At 35.6% G+C, this 20,190-nt stretch overlaps 1 long non-coding RNA gene and 1 pseudogene across 1 annotated transcript in view; both read left to right on the plus strand.

Annotated features, from left to right (window-relative positions):
- The window catches only part of LOC117073184, a 106,873-nt gene that overhangs the window by 22,538 nt on the left and 64,145 nt on the right, over positions 1–20,190 (plus strand). The window lies entirely within an intron of this gene.
- On the plus strand, positions 13,639–14,587 carry LOC117073182 (annotated as a pseudogene).

The following is a 20,190-nucleotide window of genomic DNA, read 5'->3' on the forward strand; positions in this document are numbered from 1 at the left end:
CAAGTGTAGAGTTTTTATTAGTTTTATTTTTCCATGTTTGTTTGTATATGGAATCAGTGTTAAGTTGTCACCAGTTAAAAATATTGGGCTACAAGACAGCATTGAAAAGTCTGCTGTCAGATATACTGGACCTCTATTGTATGCTGTTTCTTCTCTCTTGTTGCTTGTAGGATCCTTTCTTTATATTTGACTTTTAGGAGTTTGATCCTAAACTCCTAAAAGTGAGGGCAGAAATCAATGAAATTGAAAACAGGAAATCGATAGAGAAAATCTACACAACCAAAAGCTGCTATTTAAAGAAGATATTTTAACAGTTCTGTACAATCTCTTCAAGAATATAGAAGCAGAGAAAATAGTTCCCAACTCATTCTATGAGGCTAGCATGACCATAATATCAAAACCAGACAAACATATTATGAGAAAACTACAGACCAAATACTGTCATGAACATATATACAAAAAAATCTCAAAAAATAGCACATTGTATAAAAAAATTATATAACACAACCAAATGGGACTTAGCACATGTATCCAAGGCTCACTAACATTTGAAAATCAATTAATATGACTCATCACATCAACAAGCTAAAAAAAAGACATGATCATATCAATAGACACAGAAAAAGCATTTGACAAAATCCAACATTTATTTATGATAAAACTCTCAGTAAACTAGGAGGAGAGGTGAGCTTCCCCAACTTGATTAAGAATATCTACAGAACACCTCCAGCTAGCATAATATTTAATGGTGAGAAACTCAGCCTTCCCACCAAAACCAGGAACAAAACAAGGATGCCCCTTCTCACCACTTCTTTCAACATCATACTGAAAATACTAGCTAATACAATAAGATAAGAAATAAAAAGTATACAGATTGGGGTGGAAGAAATAAAACTGTCTTTATTCACAGATAACATTGTCATCTATGTAGGAAAACTGAAAAAATGTAAAAAACACTTGCCTGAGGCCAGGTGCAGTGGCTAATGCCTGTAATCCCAACACTTTGGGAGGCCGAGGTGCATGGATCACCTGAGGTCAGGAGTTCCATGGCCAACATGGTGAAAACTTGTCTCTACTAAAAATACAAAAAATTAGCCAGCCATGGTGGCAGACACCTGTAATCCCAGCTACAATCCCAGCTGTAATCTGCAGCAGGAGGCTTAGGCAGGAGAATCACTTGAACCTGGGAGGTGGAGGCTGCAGTGAGCCAAGATAGCACCATTGCACTTCAGCCTGGGCAACAAGGGCAAAACCTGAAACTCCCTCTCATAAAAAAAGGAAAAATCCCAACAAGTTATTTTGTGAATACTGGCAGACTCATTCTAAGGCTTATATGGAAAGACAAAAGACCTAGAATAACCAACAAAATATTTGGTGAAAAAATGGACAAATAGATCAATGGAACAAAATAGAGATCCCAGAAATAGACCTACATAAATACAGTTGACTAATCCTTAACAAAAGAAGAAAGGCAATAAAATGAAGCAAAGATAGTGTTTTCAAAAAATGATGCTGGAACAATTGGACATCCACGTGGACAAAAATGAATCTAGACACAAACCTTACACGCTTCATACAAATTAATTCAAAAATGAACCACAGACTTAAATACAAAATGAAAAAGTGTAAAACTGCTAGACAATAATAACATAGGAGAAAACCTAGGAGACACAGGGTATGGTAATGACTTTTCAGATGTGACATTAAGGGTACTATCCATAAAGAAATAACTGATAAACTAGAGTTTCTTAAAATTAAATACTTCTTCTGTTCTGTGAAAGACAATTTCAAGAGAATGAGAAGACAAGTTACAGATGAGGAGATAGTTTTTTAAAAAGAAATATCAAATAAAGGACTGTTATCCAAAATGTACAAAGAACTCTTAAAACTCAACAGTAAAAACATAACAATGCTCCCTCCCACCCTGACTCTTTTTTTTTAGATGAGATCTGGCTCTATTGCCCAGACTGGAGTGCAGTGGCACAATATCAGCTCACTACCACCTCCACCTCATGGGCTCAGGCCATCCTCCCACCTCAGCCTCCCAAGTAGCTGGGACTACAGGCACACACCATCATGCCTGGCTAATTTTTGTATTTTTTGTAGAGACAAGGTTTTGCCATGTTGCCCAGGCTGGTCTCAAACTAATGAGCTCAAGCAATCCACCTGCCTTCATCTCACAAAATGCTGGGATTAGAGTCACAAGCCACTATGCCCAGCCAACAACTATTTTTAAAATGCGAAAATTAGATATCTGAATAAATACCTCACCAAAAAAGATATACAAATGCCAAATTAGCATATGAAAAAATATTTCACATCATATATCATTTGGGAACTGCAAATTAAAACAACACTGAGATACCACTACACATTATTAGAATGGCCAAAATCCAGAACACTGACAACACCAAATGCTGACAAGGATGTAGAACCACAGAGACTCTCATTCATTGCTGGTGGGATTGCAAAAATAGTACAACCACTTTGGAAAATAGTTTGGCAATTTCTTACAAAAGTAAACATACTTTTACCATAAAATCCATTAATCTCACTCCTTAGTATTTACCCAAATGAACTGAAAACTTTGTTAACACAAAGAGCTGCGCATAGATATTTCTAGTAGCTTTAATCATAATTACCAAAACTTGGAAGCAACCAAGGGGTCCTCAGTAGGCAAGTGAATAAATAGCTGGCACAATAAAAGTACTTCAGTACTTAGTGCTGAAAAGAAATGAAGTATGAAGCTATGAAAATATGTACAGGAGACAAATGCATATTACTCAGTGAAAGAAGCCAATTAAAAAAATGCTACATACTTTATGTTTCCAATTATTTGCTGAAAAGGCAAAAACATGAATACAGTAAAAAGATCACTAGTTGCTAGGAGTTAGGTGGGACAGAGGGCTGAAGAGGCAGTGAACAGAGGAGTTTTAGGTAAGTGAAACTATTCCATATGATACTAAAATTTTGGACACATGTCATTATATATTTGCTAAAAGGGATAGAATGTATAATACCGAGAGTGAACCCTAGCGTAGTGTGTCAATATAGGTTCAGTAGTTTCATTTATTGTAACAAACGTACCACTTTGGTGCAGGATGTTGATCCTGGGGGAGTTTTTTTTGTTTTTTGGGTGTTTTGTTTTGTTTTGTTTTGTTTTGTTTTGTTTTGTTTTGTATGTGTGTAGGGGAAAGAGAATATAAGGGAATTATGTGTACTTTCCCCGTGATTTTGCTATGAATCTAAAATTTCTCTTTAAAAAAAATAAAGTTCATTAATTTTTTTTAAATGCAAACAAAAAAAAAACCTAGGGCTAAGCAGGTTGTCTGCATTCCTTAATGATAGAGCAATGCCATATTGGACCTCCAGTGAATGGCCTATTTGGTGCCTGCTCATGGTATCTAGCCAGCCTTACAGTAAGCCAGTGGGCCTCACCTTGAAGTGTCATCGGAATCACTTGAAGGTGTTGTTAAAGCACATTGTTTTCAGAATTACTTTCTGATTCAGTGTGTCTGGAGAGGAACCACAGAATTTGAGTTTTAAACAAGTTCTTACTTGAGACTGAGGCTCCTGGTTTGGAAAGCACAGTTTGAGGACCACTGCCCTAAGTAATAGGGTATGCATTCTTTTCAGTCCAGGTCCCTTGTCTCTGGGCAATGTCCTTCCTCAGAAAAGATTTTAAGAACTCAGATTTCATATAAGCACATTGCAGGCTATCTCTATATCGTTTTCTGTGGTTTTAACCAAGTTTTTCTTCTTGTGGATTATGCCTCCCCCTTCAGTATTAGGTTTAGGATTCTTAGTCTTGATAAATAAAACCAAAGTCAAAATATAATGCAGTTGAAATAGAGTATGTTTCTCTTCCATTTCATTCTATTTCTATTTTCAATTGAAAAAGAAAAATTTAGAATATATTTCTATTTCAATTGGTATATTTTACCTTTGGATTTATTTATTTCAGTTGATGCTACACAGAATCAATTTAACCACAGCCAATATGACAGTCCCTGTCACATAACAGCTATGTCATATCACCTATTGTAATAAATAATATGCATGATTCTTCTCCACAAACAACACAGTTTAATCAAAATGAAGAAATGGAGGTGGAACAATGACTTTTATTAAGTATTTGTGGCTCAGACATGGGGTTAGGAATAGAATTTGAGAACAGTTTCTGCTTCTCTGATCTTATTGCTCACACATTTTATGTGCCATGTTCTGTCTCTCTGGAATTAAGCTAGATTTTGTGTAAGAGTAAACTATTTACTCACCATAGGTCATTGCTAAGGATCCTTAAATCACAGGTCCCATTTAGAGTGGAAAAAGACAATTTATTCAAGAAAAAACAAATTAAATTATTATATCAAAGCTAAAGTAAAGAGCTTGTCTAAGCTCTCTCAAGGTTCATCAAGTTAAAAGAATATGTCAATATTGATGCCTTTTTTGTCTGTGGCTTGCAAAATAATTTACGAGCATTATTGAAAGAAGCTTAGGAACAAGAAAAAAGGAGTAAAACAATCGTAATATAATTGCCTGACTCAACTAGCCCTAAAACCCTATTTTGACTTATGAGAACCATATCAAAGAGAAGATGAATCAATAAGACATTCATAAAAACCTACTTTGTTTTATCCACATTGTTGAGATTTTTCTATTTTATTAAACAATGATTCTTTGTGTAAAGGACAGTGTGTATGCACTGTAACTAGTTGTCTGTCTGAGTTTCAAAACCCTGCCTGGGATGCTGATTTCACCTCTCTAAACGACTGAATTACAGGATCAAGAAGTACAGTAGAGGATTGGGAATGCCACACTGGGTTGAGTTAATAATCTTGAAAAAAAGTTGGGAAAGCATGCTAAGAAAATAAGGGAAAATATCATCCACATGAAAAAGACTTTTCAGATATCCCCAACACATGCTGTATTCCCTCTTCTAGCAAACCTTCCCAAAACCTAACCCTTCTATTGATTAATTCACAACTGCCTATTTAGCAGTCACCTGTTACAAAGGGATCCCAGCCAACCAGGACTTGGGAGTTAACTGCATGGCCCAGCATCAACAGGAAGGTGGAGCTGCAGCCAGGCCTCCTTGCCATGGCTTGTGGAAGATTTCCCATGGTGGGAAGAATAAGACATGACACTTCTGGTCATCTTGCTATCTGAGGGTCTCAAAAGCAACAGCCCCAACTTCCTCACCTACTTGAGGATTCTGTGCTTTGGAAAAACAAGAATAAAATTCTTCCTTGTTAAGAGGGTATCAACCTATTATTAAAGAGCTGCAGAGATGATGCAAAACATGGTCTACCCCTCCAAGAAATTCCAATCTAATTAAAGAAAAAATTGTTGCACCTAAAGCCTAGTGCAATTAAGAGCTCAATTATGTGGCTGAGGTTATATAGGCAATAGATGATATGGGCATCCAGTAATAATAATAGTATTTCCATTTCCATTCCAATAGAGTTTGATTATTATTCTAAGGTGTATACTAATCAAAGCTGGTTTAATCTTTATATAACAATGGGTTTTCCTATGGAAAACAAACACAAAACAGGAAAGAAAAATCTAGATACGATTTCAAAATTATGAATTATACTTTATTTCTCGTATAGAAAAGAAAAAAGAAACAAAGTTTTTTCATCTATAGACACAAAGCTTCTAATGTTCCCAGTGTGCCTTCTTCCTTTTCTAATATAAAAAAGACACTAGTGAAAGATTAATATTCATATTAAATGCAGCCATTAATTGAGGATATAAAGTTTCTAAAGACTATTAAGCAAATTTGCCAAGCATATAAAGAGTATACTGGTATAAAAATGGTTTATCACCTTTATACCAGGAAACTGTGCTGAAAGAATCTTTAGCAACAAAGCCTCTATTTACACTTCTTCCAAATATCCTCTTGTGACACTAAAAATAAAATATATTTCCACATATGGCAGGAAACATTTCCCTGGAATTTTGCCATCACCTTTTGGAATGATATTAAATATTTTGTTGTCATTCATATTGTCTTTTGGATTTTACTCCATAGAACCATCTTGGCCTGTAGAAGAAAAAAGTATGTCAAAGAAACTAGTAAATAAGGGAAGGATTAATCAGGTTGTGATTATAGGAAACTATAATTTGTACTGTTCAAGTGCTGATGGCACAGATCACTTAAGGGGAGTAGTAACAATGAATTGAGAAATGTGCCAGAAATGCTTAGAATTATAGTTCAGATAGACACTATAAAATCTTATGCATTTTCCAAAATTTTATGTGATTTATTATTTTCAAATAATATAGCCAAGTTTACTTGTTCATATTCTTCTTCCTTTATATTTGCTGCTATAACAAAATGCCATAAACTGGGTGACTTATAAACGATAAACATTTATTTCTCACAGTTCTGGAGGCTGGGAAGTCTAAGATAAAATCTGCACTAGCAGATTTGATGTCTGGTGAAGGCCTGTTCCCCACGGATGGAACCTCTAGTTGTCCTCACTTGACTGAAGGGAATAGCTAGCTCTCTGGAGTCTGTTTTATAAGTTCAGTAATCCCATTCATGAGGTTAGAGCCCTCCTAACCTAATCACCTCCCATAGGCCCTATTTCCTACTACTGTCACATCAGGGATTCAATTTTAATGTATGAATTTTGGGGGGACACAGACATCAGACACAGACCACATCAGTATCATTATTATTATTATTATTTTTTTTTTTTTTTAGACGGAGTCTCGCTCTGTCGCCCAGGCTAGAGTGCAGTGGCCGGATCTCAGCTCACTGCAAGCTCTGCCTCCCAGGTTCATGCCATTCTCCTGCCTCAGCCTCCCGAGTAGCTGGGACTACAGGTGCCCGCCACCTCGCCCGGCTAGTTTTTTGTATTTTTTAGTAGAGACGGGGTTTCACCGTGGTAGCCAGGATGGTCTTGATCTCCTGACCTCGTGATCTGCCCGTCTCGGCCTCCCAAAGTGCTGGGATTACAGACTTGAGCCACCGCGCCTGGCCTCATTATTATTATTGAAGTGTAGGGAGAAAATTTGTGTTCAATTTTGTCTCATTCAATATCTGTTTTTAAATGTGTATTTCATAATGTACATAAATTAATATGGTTATATAACTATAAATAAATGAATAAAAGATACATGGAGAGAGGTGCTCAAAATTCCTTTTTTCTTGGGAAGAGCTTGTTTAAAATAATTAGACACTGACCTTAGGGAGTAACAACCCATCAGTTAACATGAATAATAAAAGGAAAAAAACAGAATAAAGCAATAATATGAACATTTAGGATTGGATTAATATATTTTGTTGGCGTTATAAAAAAACAGAAATGAAGCTTCATTTGTTTCTTTTGTAGAAGAGACAGACAAGAGGGTGAGCCCTGAAGTGATACACTGGTAGAGAAAGCAAGTACAGTAAAAGAATAAATGTATAAAAATGTTTCTTATATCAATTTTTGTGTTACACAAATACATGAAATAAATGGGAAATTACAGCATAGCCAAGAAAAGCAAGCTTAAGGTGATTCAAAAAAAGAATAAATGAAGGCATGGTTACAGTAAAAGAAAAACTCCCTCTTTGAAAACTAACACAAGGCCAAAGCTTTTTATCTTTATTTAAAATTAAAAAGATCAGTCCAGAATGTCCTCCAAAAGATACTTCAGGATTTCACCTCAAATCTTCCTCTCTTTTGAACTCTTCCTTCTTTCCTCTGCTTCTCACTATCCTGCTCTGAGCCTACTTTCTACAGCCAGGACTTGGAGAAGATAAACTCCCTATTCAAGTAGACATTTTCCCTCGCTCAAATAGCTAATCTCAACTTAAGACACATAATAATTATAGCAGTAAAAGCTAATGATATGAGCTCTTACAAATGTTAACTCTTCTAAGGTAGACATAATTATCCCTTTTATGGATGAGGAAATTCAGGCATATATTGCTCAAAGTAATCAACTATTAAGTGGCGAGGTCAGGATTCAAATCCAGGTATCTGACTTCAGTACCTATACTCTTCACAACTATGCACTACTATCTAGTAATATGCCAAATAAAATACAAGTAACATTTCCATGAATTTCTCATTTAAGCTTTGTGTGTGTGTTCCCATTCCTAACATTCCAGCATTCTAGAGCCTTTATTTGGATCAAGTAATATTACCTTAAATGGATTAAGCTTAACATATGGCCTTTCAAGTTAAGGGAGTGGAATAAGAGGAAAATGGAACTATTCCAGTTACAGAGTTGTTATTTCTATGCAATCAGATGTAGGTGAAGAAGAAATTGCAAAGTTGGCAGTGCTTTTTATCCTTTGTACATCTAAAGACTGCTCGGCAGTGTAACCACGAAGCAAAGCCTGGCACAGCTGTTCATTCTGTCTCATCATCTTTTATCTATGCAGTACTTTCCCCTTAGAGTGAGTCTTTGAAATGCTGAACGCCACGTGCTTCATTTCCCATCATTCTACACCTATGCCAAGTTTCAAGATTGGCTTTGATGTGTATCTAAAGTGGCTTGGCACACTGCTGTCATCATTCCCTGGATCTGTCCCACTCTGAAACTGTGATATGATCATCAGTGTCCCACAGGAGGAGACCAGCTGCATATGGAACCCTAGTGATGTCCTTCTACAACTTTGTGTGGTACATGGATCATGCTGATGACTGCTGGGGGCTACAAAGTGAATGGGTTACAGTTACATGTTTTGAAATCATGTAGGAGTCAAGCAGCTACCCTACCTCTAAGTCATGAACCTTCCACCCTAAAGTTTTAGTTCTGGCTTTTTACTCTCACCATGGACTACAATGGTAGCCAAACTTCAAAGCTGCAAAATTCAAATGCTTTCTTTTTCTTTTCTAAGGATGAGGAAAAAGCCTAGCATAGTATTTATTTGTGTTCTAGATAATGCCTTTTGCTAATCATTAACATAGTTGATGAGTCATTGTTCTCAGTTAATTTTTCATGGATTTATAAAGTATATTGTTTCTATTCAATTAATATCTTGTTCCAAAGCTTAAGTGACCATTTTGAAATAAACCCTCAAATAGAAATTGTGCACTTAATCATTCACCAATCACTGCATATTCTAATGACATGATTGTTATTAAAACATCTAACAACATTAATAACAAAAACAAGCAGCCGCCAGGTATGGTGGCTCATACCTGTAGTCTCAGCTACTGGAGAGGCTAAAGCAGGAAGATCACTTGAGCCTAGGAGTTTGAGACCAGCTTGGATAACATAGCAAGACACTTATCCCTAAAACAGAAATAAAAACACCGTCTCCAAACAGCCAAACCCTATCCTGACTCCAGAATGTAAACATGTGAAAAATCCTCAGAGTATATAGGGATCTATGCTTAACATTCTCCTGTTTGTCATAGGCTACCTGATGATACTGTGCAAAAAAAAAAAAAAAAAAAAAAAAGTCCTTAGTTTTCATGTCTTTTTTGGCTTTAATTTAGGTTTATTTGTTTCTTGAAGTACATGATAACTGACCACGGAGTAAGATATTCAAAGCTCTCAGAATTTCTCCCAAATTTCTCTCTTTCAGATCCTCATCTCAAGTATGAAGTAATGAATTGGGAAGACTGATGCTGAAAGGGTCCTTGGAGGGCATTTTAATATCTACCTTTTCAAATGAAAAACAAAATAAAACAAGAGATTCTATAATAATTCAATGCCAACTAAATGCATTACACTCTTTCTGATGTTGCAAAGAAAGGTAAGCCCAAGGCTGATCTGTAGGGGTTACATTCACCAGTTCCCAGCCAAGGGGGAGCTCTAGCAGGAGGTCAACTGGAAGAAGGAAGGAAAGTGACAAAGTTATTACTCCCCTGGCCCCCTCGCTTTGTAGGTTCCTCTGACTGACTAAGACTGACCACAGCCCACTGCTTCTCTCCCTGTGTGCTCTCACCTTCCAGGTATCACCTCAACTCCTTCCTCGTTTTTGTAGGGCTTGGGGTGGTGACAGCTTTGCTGTTGCTGGCCCTGGGCTTCTGTGCTCTGCCCTGTGCTTTCCCCATCCAGACTTTTATGATTAGTTTCCTTGTAGATAAGCCCTCCCTAACTTATTCTGAGTGTGCCTTCTGTTTCATTTTGGAATACTAACTAAAATAGAGATGTCAACTCAGATTTCAGGAAGCTTACATTTTAGCTGAATCTTCCAAGGCCCTTCAGGAGAGCAGACTTGAGATTAGCATGCTGCTCTCCTAACTTCTGAGAGATGATTTAAGTAGCCCCATGCAGCCCATAGGACAGCTTCAACTAACCCAGGCGATCGGAAAGTATGTACAGTTTGGCAGGTATAGGATATTTTTAAAATTTGCGACTAACATTTAAAAATTGGTAAAATTTATATAAAAGATTTGGATTTATGAGGGTATTTGGCTGTGTCTGGGAGTAGATTTGGAGCTGTTTATACAGCTTTTCTACAGTCTCCACCATTTTGCCTTGCCTTACTCCCAGCCTATTGGTCTGAGTAGGTACTGAGTTTGCAAACCTTGTCTTAATGTTTTTTCTCTTCTAGAGATGTTTGTATGTGAGAGGAATCAAAAATTTCAAATAATAAAAATAATATTTTAATGGTAGAAATTAGGTATCTGTAGTTATGGAAGAGCTGCAAAGGGGTATTTTGTTTTGTTTCTTAGCCAGGAAAAGGGAGCAACAGGTCTTTGGATAGCCTTGAAATTACAGGATTTGAAGGCTCCTAGTCTGGGCAGCAGTCCTCACGGACTGTGGCTTTTAAGCACTCATTCCAGGGCTATTCTATCGTGTTGATTGTGCATCCTTAAAAGTCTTTTTTTCCTATTATCAATATTTCCCAGCTCTTCACTTCAGCTTAACATACAGCTGCTTGGTATCATGGTCATCTTCCCATTGAACATGCCTGTCATTACTACTGATAATGAAAGAGAGAGTAAAACACAACAGAAAAAGTCTTAACCTGGAATGTCCGGTAACTACCTGTTTTGGTTTAATAATATTACTGAATCATAAATGTCTTAACTCTAAAAGAAGACAATGATCAAAAAAGAGCCTTGTTTCAGCTCCAACATCTGCTGGAGGCATATTCTTGGATTTTTCCCCCCATTATATGGATTGAGGAATGGGGATATAATATATATTTACACAAATGCAATTCAAGTCTTTAAAAAAAGTATGGCCCTCAAACATATGTTAATAGCTGAGAACCAGCGTAACTTATAAAATAACAGCATGGCTTACATGATAGCATTGCAATCATCCAATGTAATCCATAAAGTTTTCCATATTATTGGAGATTGCTTTCCTGGGACCTTACCATATGCAGCCAGGCAGATCATTCTATGATCACAGGCCCCCTTGCAGAGCGAATTGATTACAATACCATTATTCGGGAAGTGTATAATTAATTTAAAATATCCTTTTAAATAATGGATACAAGCAATATTTAGTGGCCCAGATGGACCAGTCTTTACATACTTAGATAGTTTAATTTTTCTAAAACTATTGCCTTTAAACTTATGCTATCTTAAGCAATGAAATGGCTTCACCTCATACATGGAAACTAACATGAAACAGGAATTTTTATCTTTAATATGAATATTTAGAAGAAGATGGACTGCAAAAAGCAACTTATGAGTACATGAATAGTTAATAATCAAAGGGAAAGATCTCTATAAAATTTCTAACAATTTGAAACAAGAAGATAGGTCCTTTTCAAGAAGTTAGTGCAAGATTTTGTCTACGTACAAATAAAGGTGCAGCTCTATTTGACAAGCTTTACAATCACAAAGGAAGATGTCTACCTACCAAGTACAATGTTCACTATCTGGATAATAGGTACCCTAGAAGCCCAATCCCCAGCAGTATGCAATATACACATACATGTAACAAACATGTACATGTACCCCATGAATCTAAAATTAAATTAAATTAATTTTTAAAATAAAGTTTTTTTCCACTATGCTCATTATTTTTTTCCTGTGGTTTATCTCAAATATTTGTGGGGATATTAGCAATACCTTCTGAAATATACTCTTCTTGTTTTAAGTCCAGATAGTACAATTTAGGTGATGGATCATAGCAATGACACATATAAATTTTGCTCAATAATGGGATTATATGTATTTGTCTTTACATTTTGCAACAGAACATTTGTTCCCTAATCGGATTGCCTTTTGTACACCAATGTGTTCTTAGAACCTAAAAGACACAGACTAGATTTTTAACAATTACTAAATAAAGAAGTAGATTAATGAATGAATTTCAAATATTATAAAATATATGGACTAGAAGTATCATTATCTCACAAGTATCACTATGTAATATAATTTTTAAAATAAAAACTTTCAACAAAATATAACATCATTATTTTAAAATAAAACCCAATTCTCATTATATGTTCCAGCCACCTTTTGTTATTTTCTCTAGAAGGGAAGAGGTAATAGAGTAGTAATAGAGTTTTTTAACAGAGAAAAATCCTAATCTGTTTTGTACAGAGTTTCCTCACCTTCTCCCAGATCCTTAACATTTTCCTGGTGTTGGATCAAGTTTGGACTGAGAGTAGGAAATGCTTGATAACAAGCTACAGTCTTAGCCCTCCTGAAGCTGGGTCTCCACTTTCATTCTATACTGCCTGTCTTATTGGCTATAATAGCCCATGTCAACTTCCATAACAAGTTTGACTAAAATGTTATTGCAAAAGTTCACATTTGAGTGAGCAGGGGACAGAATCAAAAGTAGAGAGTAGCATAAATCACATCTGCCTTTGTGTATGTCACTGCGACTATAAATATGGCCATATTGTTTAAGACAATAGAATGTGAGTATTTCAGAGGGAAGATACTTTAGACATTATCTAGTTCAACTCTCTTAATTTACAAATGAAGTAAGTGAAGCTTTACGAAGCTGAATAAACAAGTGTAAATTCACCCAACAAATTAGTAGCCGCAGAGTCTAATCCAGATCCCAGATCTGTTTCCAAGTTCACATGTCTTGAAAGTCTCTTGTATAAAGTTACTACATTACAAAATTGCAAATGATTCCAACTGAAAACTTTGTTTATTATTTTTTAAATGTCAAACTCAGTCAAAGATTAAATGTACACTGTTATTAGTATAAAAGGTAGACTAAGGCCGGGCTCAGTGGCTCACGCCTATAATCCCAACACTTTGGGAGGCCTAGGAGGGCAGATCACCTGAGGTCAGGAGTTCGAGACCAGCTTGACCAACATGGAGAAACCCTGTCTCTACTAAAAATACAAAATTAGCCAGGCATGGTGGCGCATGCCTGTAATCTCAGCTACTCTGGAGGCTGAGGCAGGAGAATCACTTGAACCCGGGAGGTGGAGGTTGCGGTGAGCCAAGATTGCACCATTGCACTCCAGCCTGGGCAACAAGAGCGAATCTCCATCTCAAAAAAAAAAAAAAAAGTAGGCATATTAATCAACCTTAGGAAAGATAGTGTCAATGAACAGGCAAAGTAGCAATCCTTCACTAGATTATTAAATGCATTTTGCAATTTTTTTGTCTTAGGTTTACAATAAATAAATTTGAAGCAAAAAAGTTTTATAAAGCCCTTTGAGCTTTAGAAAGTAAACCAAGAAAAGCAAAGAAATTATGTTATAATTTATAAAATGTATTTGAGAAACTAGCAAACAATACAGTCAGGATGGCTAAAGGTGACCCGAAGAAACCAAAGGCAAGATATCTGCTTATGCCTTCTTTGTGCAGACGTGCAGAGAAGAACATAAGAAGAAAAACCCAGAGGTCCCTGTCAATTTTGCAGAATTTTCCAAGAAGTGCTCTGAGAGGTGGAAGACGATGTCTGGGAAAGAGAAATCTAAATTTGATGAAATGGCAAAGGCAGATAAAATGTGCTATGATCGGGAAATGAAGGATTGACCAGCTAAGGGAGGCAAGAAGAAGAAGGATCCTAATGCTCCCAAAAGGCCACCGTCTGGATTCTTCCTGTTCTGTTCAGAATTCTGTCCCAAGATCAAATCTACAAACCCCGGCATCTCTATTGGAGACGAGGCAAAAAAGCTGGGTGAGATGTGGAATAATTTAAATGACAATGAAAAGCAGCCTTACATCACCAAGGCAGCAAAGCTGAAGGAGAAGTATGAGAAGGATGTTGCTGACTATAAGTAAAAAGGAAAGTTTGATGGTGCAAAGGGTCCTGCTAAAGTTGCCTGGAAAAAGGTGGAAGAGGAAGATGAAGAAGAGGAGGAGGAAGAAGAGGAGGAGGAGGAGGAGGATGAATAAAGAAACTGTTTATCTGTCTCCTTGTGAATACTTAGAGTAGGGGAGCGCCGTAATTGACTCATCTCTTATTTGAGAAGTGTCTGTTGCCCTCATTAGGTTTAATTACAAAATTTGATCACGATCATATTGTAGTCTCTCAAAGTGCTCTAGAAATTGTCATTGGTTTATATGAAGTGGCCAAGGGTGTCTGGAGCACCCTGAAACTGTATCAAAGTTGTACATATTTCCAAACATTTTTAAAATGGAAAGACACTCTTCGTGTTCTCCTCACTCTGTGCACTTTGCTGTTGGTGTGACAAAGCATTTAAAGATATTTCTGGTTTTTTTTTTTTTTTAATTTGTAAGGTGGTGTTAACTATGGTTATTGGCTAGAAATCCTGGGTTTTCAACTGTGTATATCTATAGTTTGTAAAAAGAACAAAACAACTGAGACAAACTCGTGATGCTCCTTGCTCGGCGTTGAGGCTGTGGGGAAGATGCCTTTTGGAGAGGCTGTAGCTCAGGGTGTGCACTGTGAGGCTGGACCTGTTGACTTTGCAGGGGCATCCATTTAGCTTCAGGTTGTCTTGTTTCTGTATATAGTGACATGGCATTCTGCTGCCATCTTAGCTGTGGACAGAGAGGTCAGCTGGCATGAGAATTTTTTTTTTAAGTGCGGTAGTTTTTAAACTGTTTGTTTTTAAACAAACTGTAGAACTCTTCGTTGTCAGCAAAGCAAAGAGCCACTGCATCAATGAAAGTTCAAGAACCTCCTGTACTTAAACATGATTTGCAGCGTTCTGTTATTTTTTTTTTTTGTATGTTTAGAATGCTGAAATGTTTTTGAAGTTAAATAAACAGTATTTTTTTAAAAAATTTATTTGAAAAGTGAGGGAGGAAGTAAAGCAAACAATTATACAGCAAGTTCAGGTCAGTAAAAGTGATAAACTAACATAAAATATAGCGTTGATTAAAGGTTGTAAAGGATTGTTTAAAAGTGCTGGTTAGTGGATGGCTGGGTTCAGTGTTTTAGCCTGTCATTGAATGCCAAATTTGGGTTAACATCTCAATGAATAAAAGGAATTGAATGATCATTTTGTGACAAATTTGCCAATGTTGTAAGATAAAAAATTTTTTTAATTTCTATGAATTTAAAGACAAATCTTTAAAAAGAAATTTATTTCTTCTGAAAATCATGATGCCTATATTTTTATAGTAACTTATGTTTAAACCATATCAAGCTCTTTTTTTGTCCGTTTGTTTTTTGTTTTTGGGGTTTTTTTTTTTGACATTTATTTTAGGTTTGGAAGTACATGTGAAGATTTGTTACATAGATAAACATATGTCATAGGGGTTTGTTGTACAGATTATTTCATCACCCAGGTATTAAGCCAAGTAACCAATAGTTATCTTTTCTACTCCTCTCCCTTCTCCCACCCTCCCTACTCAAGCAGACCCCAGTGTCTGTTGTTTCTTTCTTTATGTTCATAAGTTCTTATCATTTAACTCCCACATATAGGTGAGAACACGCAGTATTTGGGTTTCTGTTCCTGCATTAGTTTGCTAAGGATAATATCCTACAGCTCCATCCATGTTCCTGCAAAAGATATGATTTTGTTCTTTTTTATGGCTGCATCGTGTTCCATGGTATATATGTACCACATTTTCTTTATCCAATCTGTCATTGATGGGCATTTAGATTGATTCCATGTTTCTGCTATTGTGAATAGTGCTGCAATGGATGTTTGCATGCATGTATCTTTATGGTAGAAAGATTTATATTCCTCTGGGTATATACCCAGTAATGGCATTGCTGGGTCTAGTGGTAGTTCAGCTTTTAGCTCTATGTGGAATCATCATAGTGCTTTCCACAATGGTTGAACTAATTTACACTCCCACCAACAGTGTATGAGTGTTCCCTTTTCTCCACAACCTCAAAAATAGCAATCTGTTATTTTTTAACTTTTTAATAATAGCCATTCTGATTGGTGTGAGATGTTATCTCATTGTGGTTTTCATTTGCATTTCTCTAATGATCAGTGATATTGAGCTTTTTTTCATATGCTTGTTGGCTGCATGGATATCTTCCTATGACAAATGTCTATTCATTTATTTCAATGGGCCTATTTACTTTTCTCTTGTAAATTTGTTTATGTTCCTTATAGATGCTGGATATTAGACCTTTGTCAGATGAGTAGTTTGCAAATATTTTCTCCCATTCTATAGTTTGTCTGGTTACTCTGTTGAAAGTTTCTTTTGCTGTGCATATACTGTTAAGTTTAATTAGATCTCACTTGTCAATTTTTGCTTTTTTGTGATTGCTTTTAGTGTGTTTGTCATGAAATGTTTGCCCATTGCTGTGTCCAGGATGGTATCGTCAAGTTTGTCTTCCAGAGTTTTTATAGTTTTGGGTTTTACATTTAAGGCTTTAATCCATCTTAAGTTGATTTTTGTGTATGGTACTAGGAAGGGGCCCATTCTTCACTCTTCTGCATATGGCTAAACAGTTATCCCAGCACCGCTTACTGAATAGGGAGTCTTTTCCCCATTGCTTGTTTTTGTCAGCTTTATCAAAGATCAGATGGTCGTGGATGTGTGACCTTATTTCTGGGCTCTCTATTCTGTTCTATTGGTCTATGTGCCTGTTTTTGTACCAGTACCATGCTGTTTTGGTTACTGTAGCCTTGCAGTATAGTTTGAAGTCAGGTAACATGCATATCAAACTCTTGATCAGTTTTAATGACAATAAACTTTGGTTTAATATGTCTGTGCCACTGATAATGCCATTCAATTTAGACATCTGTCTCAGATGTAAGTACCTAATCCCATTCCTAAAGATGAAATCAGTAATACAAAGTGAGCCTTGGTTTGCAGTTACTTAAGTTAGAGGTAAATATTTTAATTTTTTTCACAGGAAATCTCCCAAACTGTTTTGCTAGTTAACAAAAAATAAATCCTTCAGCAAGTGACCCAAATGCAGATGATAAACTCAGTTTAGTTTGCTCTGGAAATAATTATGCATTCAGTTTGGTATCAATTCATTTTAATCAATTCTTGAAACTGGAAACCAAAACATTTTCCCTTTGAGATTTCAAAATTCCTCAGTAGTTGTTACCCTATAGCTCTTCAAGACAATTTGCGAAATATGCAGGAAAATGCACCAAATGTGAAATTAGCTATTACATTAAGAATGATGCACCAGTGGAACTCAAAATGACACTGACAAACACAGTGTCTTTTGGGATATCTATTTCAGTGAGTCTCTTTGCGGATGCAACAGAGATTTCTGGTGACCAAATGTCTACCTAGTTCACAAATCTAGACTGATTTCCATTCAACATAGAGCTATATTTTAGTAGGTTCCAATGAAACCAAAATGAGAGTCATCTCTATCTGCCTTTGAGGGAAGGAAACATTCTAACAAGAGAATGCTGCTTTCTCACACTGAGCATCCTAAGTCATCTCCCCACTGAACTACTTCTTAGTATCTTCAAGAATTCCTTCAAAACCTTGCCATGCATTTCATTTTTTATTAGTATGATATGCTCATATAAAACATATAAATGCTGAATCTAGGGCATGGAGTGAATTTTCATTTTAAGACTAAAAAGTACTTTTCAGAGTTAAATTAAATCTAAATCATGTTTTAATTCCAAATATAATGAATTATATTTTGATATCTAAAATTTCATGGTGACTGCAAATTGAGAAATTTGCAACATACTAAATTTAAGCTTTGAAAAGTTTTAACTTTATTCAGAAATTTGGAAGTTTTCTGATTTGGCTGCTGTTAAATATTATTCTCTCTACTCATGACTTCTTAATATAACTATTCCACTGAGCATCTATTAAAAATATCATGCTCAGTAAACAGATTATGTTACATAGTAAAAACCACATTTTAGCAATATAGTAGATATTCAATAGTGATTTATAGGATGGATGATACTGCAAGATCTCCTGGCAAAACCTTACTCAGTTGATAATACAGCAGAAATGAATTAAGGCTCAGTGTCTTTTATTTAACACACACATTCTAATTTTGGTTGCTTTTCAAAAAATATATAGTAAAATAAACATGGCCAGCAGCGTGTTGCCAGTTATTGGTTGATTGTAACTAACACAAATTAATAAATATAAATGATCTGTAGTTAAAATATTAACTTTTTTGCATATATATGTATATATTTTTTTGAGATGGGTCTCGCTCTGTTGCCCAGGCTGGAGTGCAGTGGTGATCTTGGCTCACTGCAACTTCCACCTCCCAGGTTCAAGTGACTCTCATGCCTCAGCCTCCCGAATAGCTGGGATTACAGGCATGTGCCACCATGCCCAACTAATTTTTGTATTTTTGTAGAGGTGGGGTTTCACCATGTTGGTCAGGCTGGTCTCGAAATCCTGGCCTCAGGATGTGATCCGCCTGCCTCAGCCTTCCAAAGTGCTGGGATTACAGGTGTGCACCACAGTGCTCAGCCTGCAAATAGATATTTTTAAAGGTTATATGTCCATGTTTGGCTTAGGTCTAGCATACTATATATTAGCCATTTGTGTATATGCTATTAATTTTTCTTTCATTCTTGTTATTGATATATATGTCAATGTACACTTATCTATAAATATAAATATATTTATATCTATTCATTTGTCTATGTGTCTGTGAAACCATTGGAAGAAGTCTTTGATGTATAGTGGCCAAAGTAAATTTAATAAATTAATAATTCATTAAATTTAATATGCTTATTAAATTTAATTAAGAACACCTCTAAATTTCTATCATTTCATGGATAGATTTTATGAATGTAAACTAGAGGTAAGAATACGCTAAAATTCTCATAATATACCATTTTGAGATGATGGTTACTAAGGTGATAGTAAAATTATGCAGTTTATCAGATTGGAACACATGAGTTAACTGAAAGTAAAACACAAAATATAATTAGCAGTTGAGACACATATAATTTTTAGTATTTTAAAATAATAACTAGAAAGTTATTCTTTCTTTTGGCTTTTAATTTTTACTTCACTGAGACACTGATTTTATTCTAGGCCTTTCTTATCGACTGCTGACCTTTTCCTGTCATTTGATGTTAAAGATGATACAATGAATGCATCATCAATGTAACATGGCCTGAAACAGATCAGTAAATTGAATGTGATCATTAGAAATAAATCCAATTTTAAACTTAGCAGAGACTACAGAAGTCTTATTTATTACATTTCTTTTTTCTTAGTATATTTATGGTCCATTTGCTAATACACTATTAGGAATCAAATCACTGAAGATTTTAGCATTTTATTATCACTAAAACCTTTGTTTTAGTAAAACACAACAACATAGTCTTCTTGATTGTGAAAAGCTGTTGTCGGATCAAGTCATTTTTATGCCTCAGATTTTAAGGCACACTAATTCTTGAGACCATCTCTAAGGTCTTCCGTAAAAGGTGCTGTCTTGTTGAGAAGGAAGAAATGGCCAAAGTGTCTGTATCTGAAGTTTTCTGTGTTCTTAAATATCCCACATTGAGGATGGACAGGTAACTTAGACATATGAAACAAGACATATTTAGTATTTCAACCTATATTTATTATGAACTTTTCATGTAGTAATATGATGATATAATATGAAATAATGTAAGATGCTTATTGAGACTGAAAGAGAAATCAGTAGTAGGCTATGATTTGTTTCTTTATTTGGTGGTATAACAGTCAGCATTATTATAAAATCTAGAGGTTTTTTTTAGATGCTTCTACTTCTCACAGGGAAGCAACAATATTAACGTTCTTGTTTAGTTTAGTATGCTATATGTGATTTACATGTGATTTTCAGACTTGTAATTACAAAAAGAACAATCTACTACAAAAAAAGTGCTAAGGAGTCTTTCATGCTCAGCATCCCAAAAGGCAAAACCCAGGAAATATTACCAATACATCATGAGCTTCTTTGGTTTTCTTCATTTGGAGTGATGAAGTCAATCATTTG

The sequence above is a fragment of the Trachypithecus francoisi genome, unplaced genomic scaffold, assembly GCF_009764315.1.
Source record: "Trachypithecus francoisi isolate TF-2019V2 unplaced genomic scaffold, Tfra_2.0 Lachesis_group4, whole genome shotgun sequence".
Taxonomy (NCBI): Eukaryota; Metazoa; Chordata; class Mammalia; order Primates; family Cercopithecidae; genus Trachypithecus; species Trachypithecus francoisi.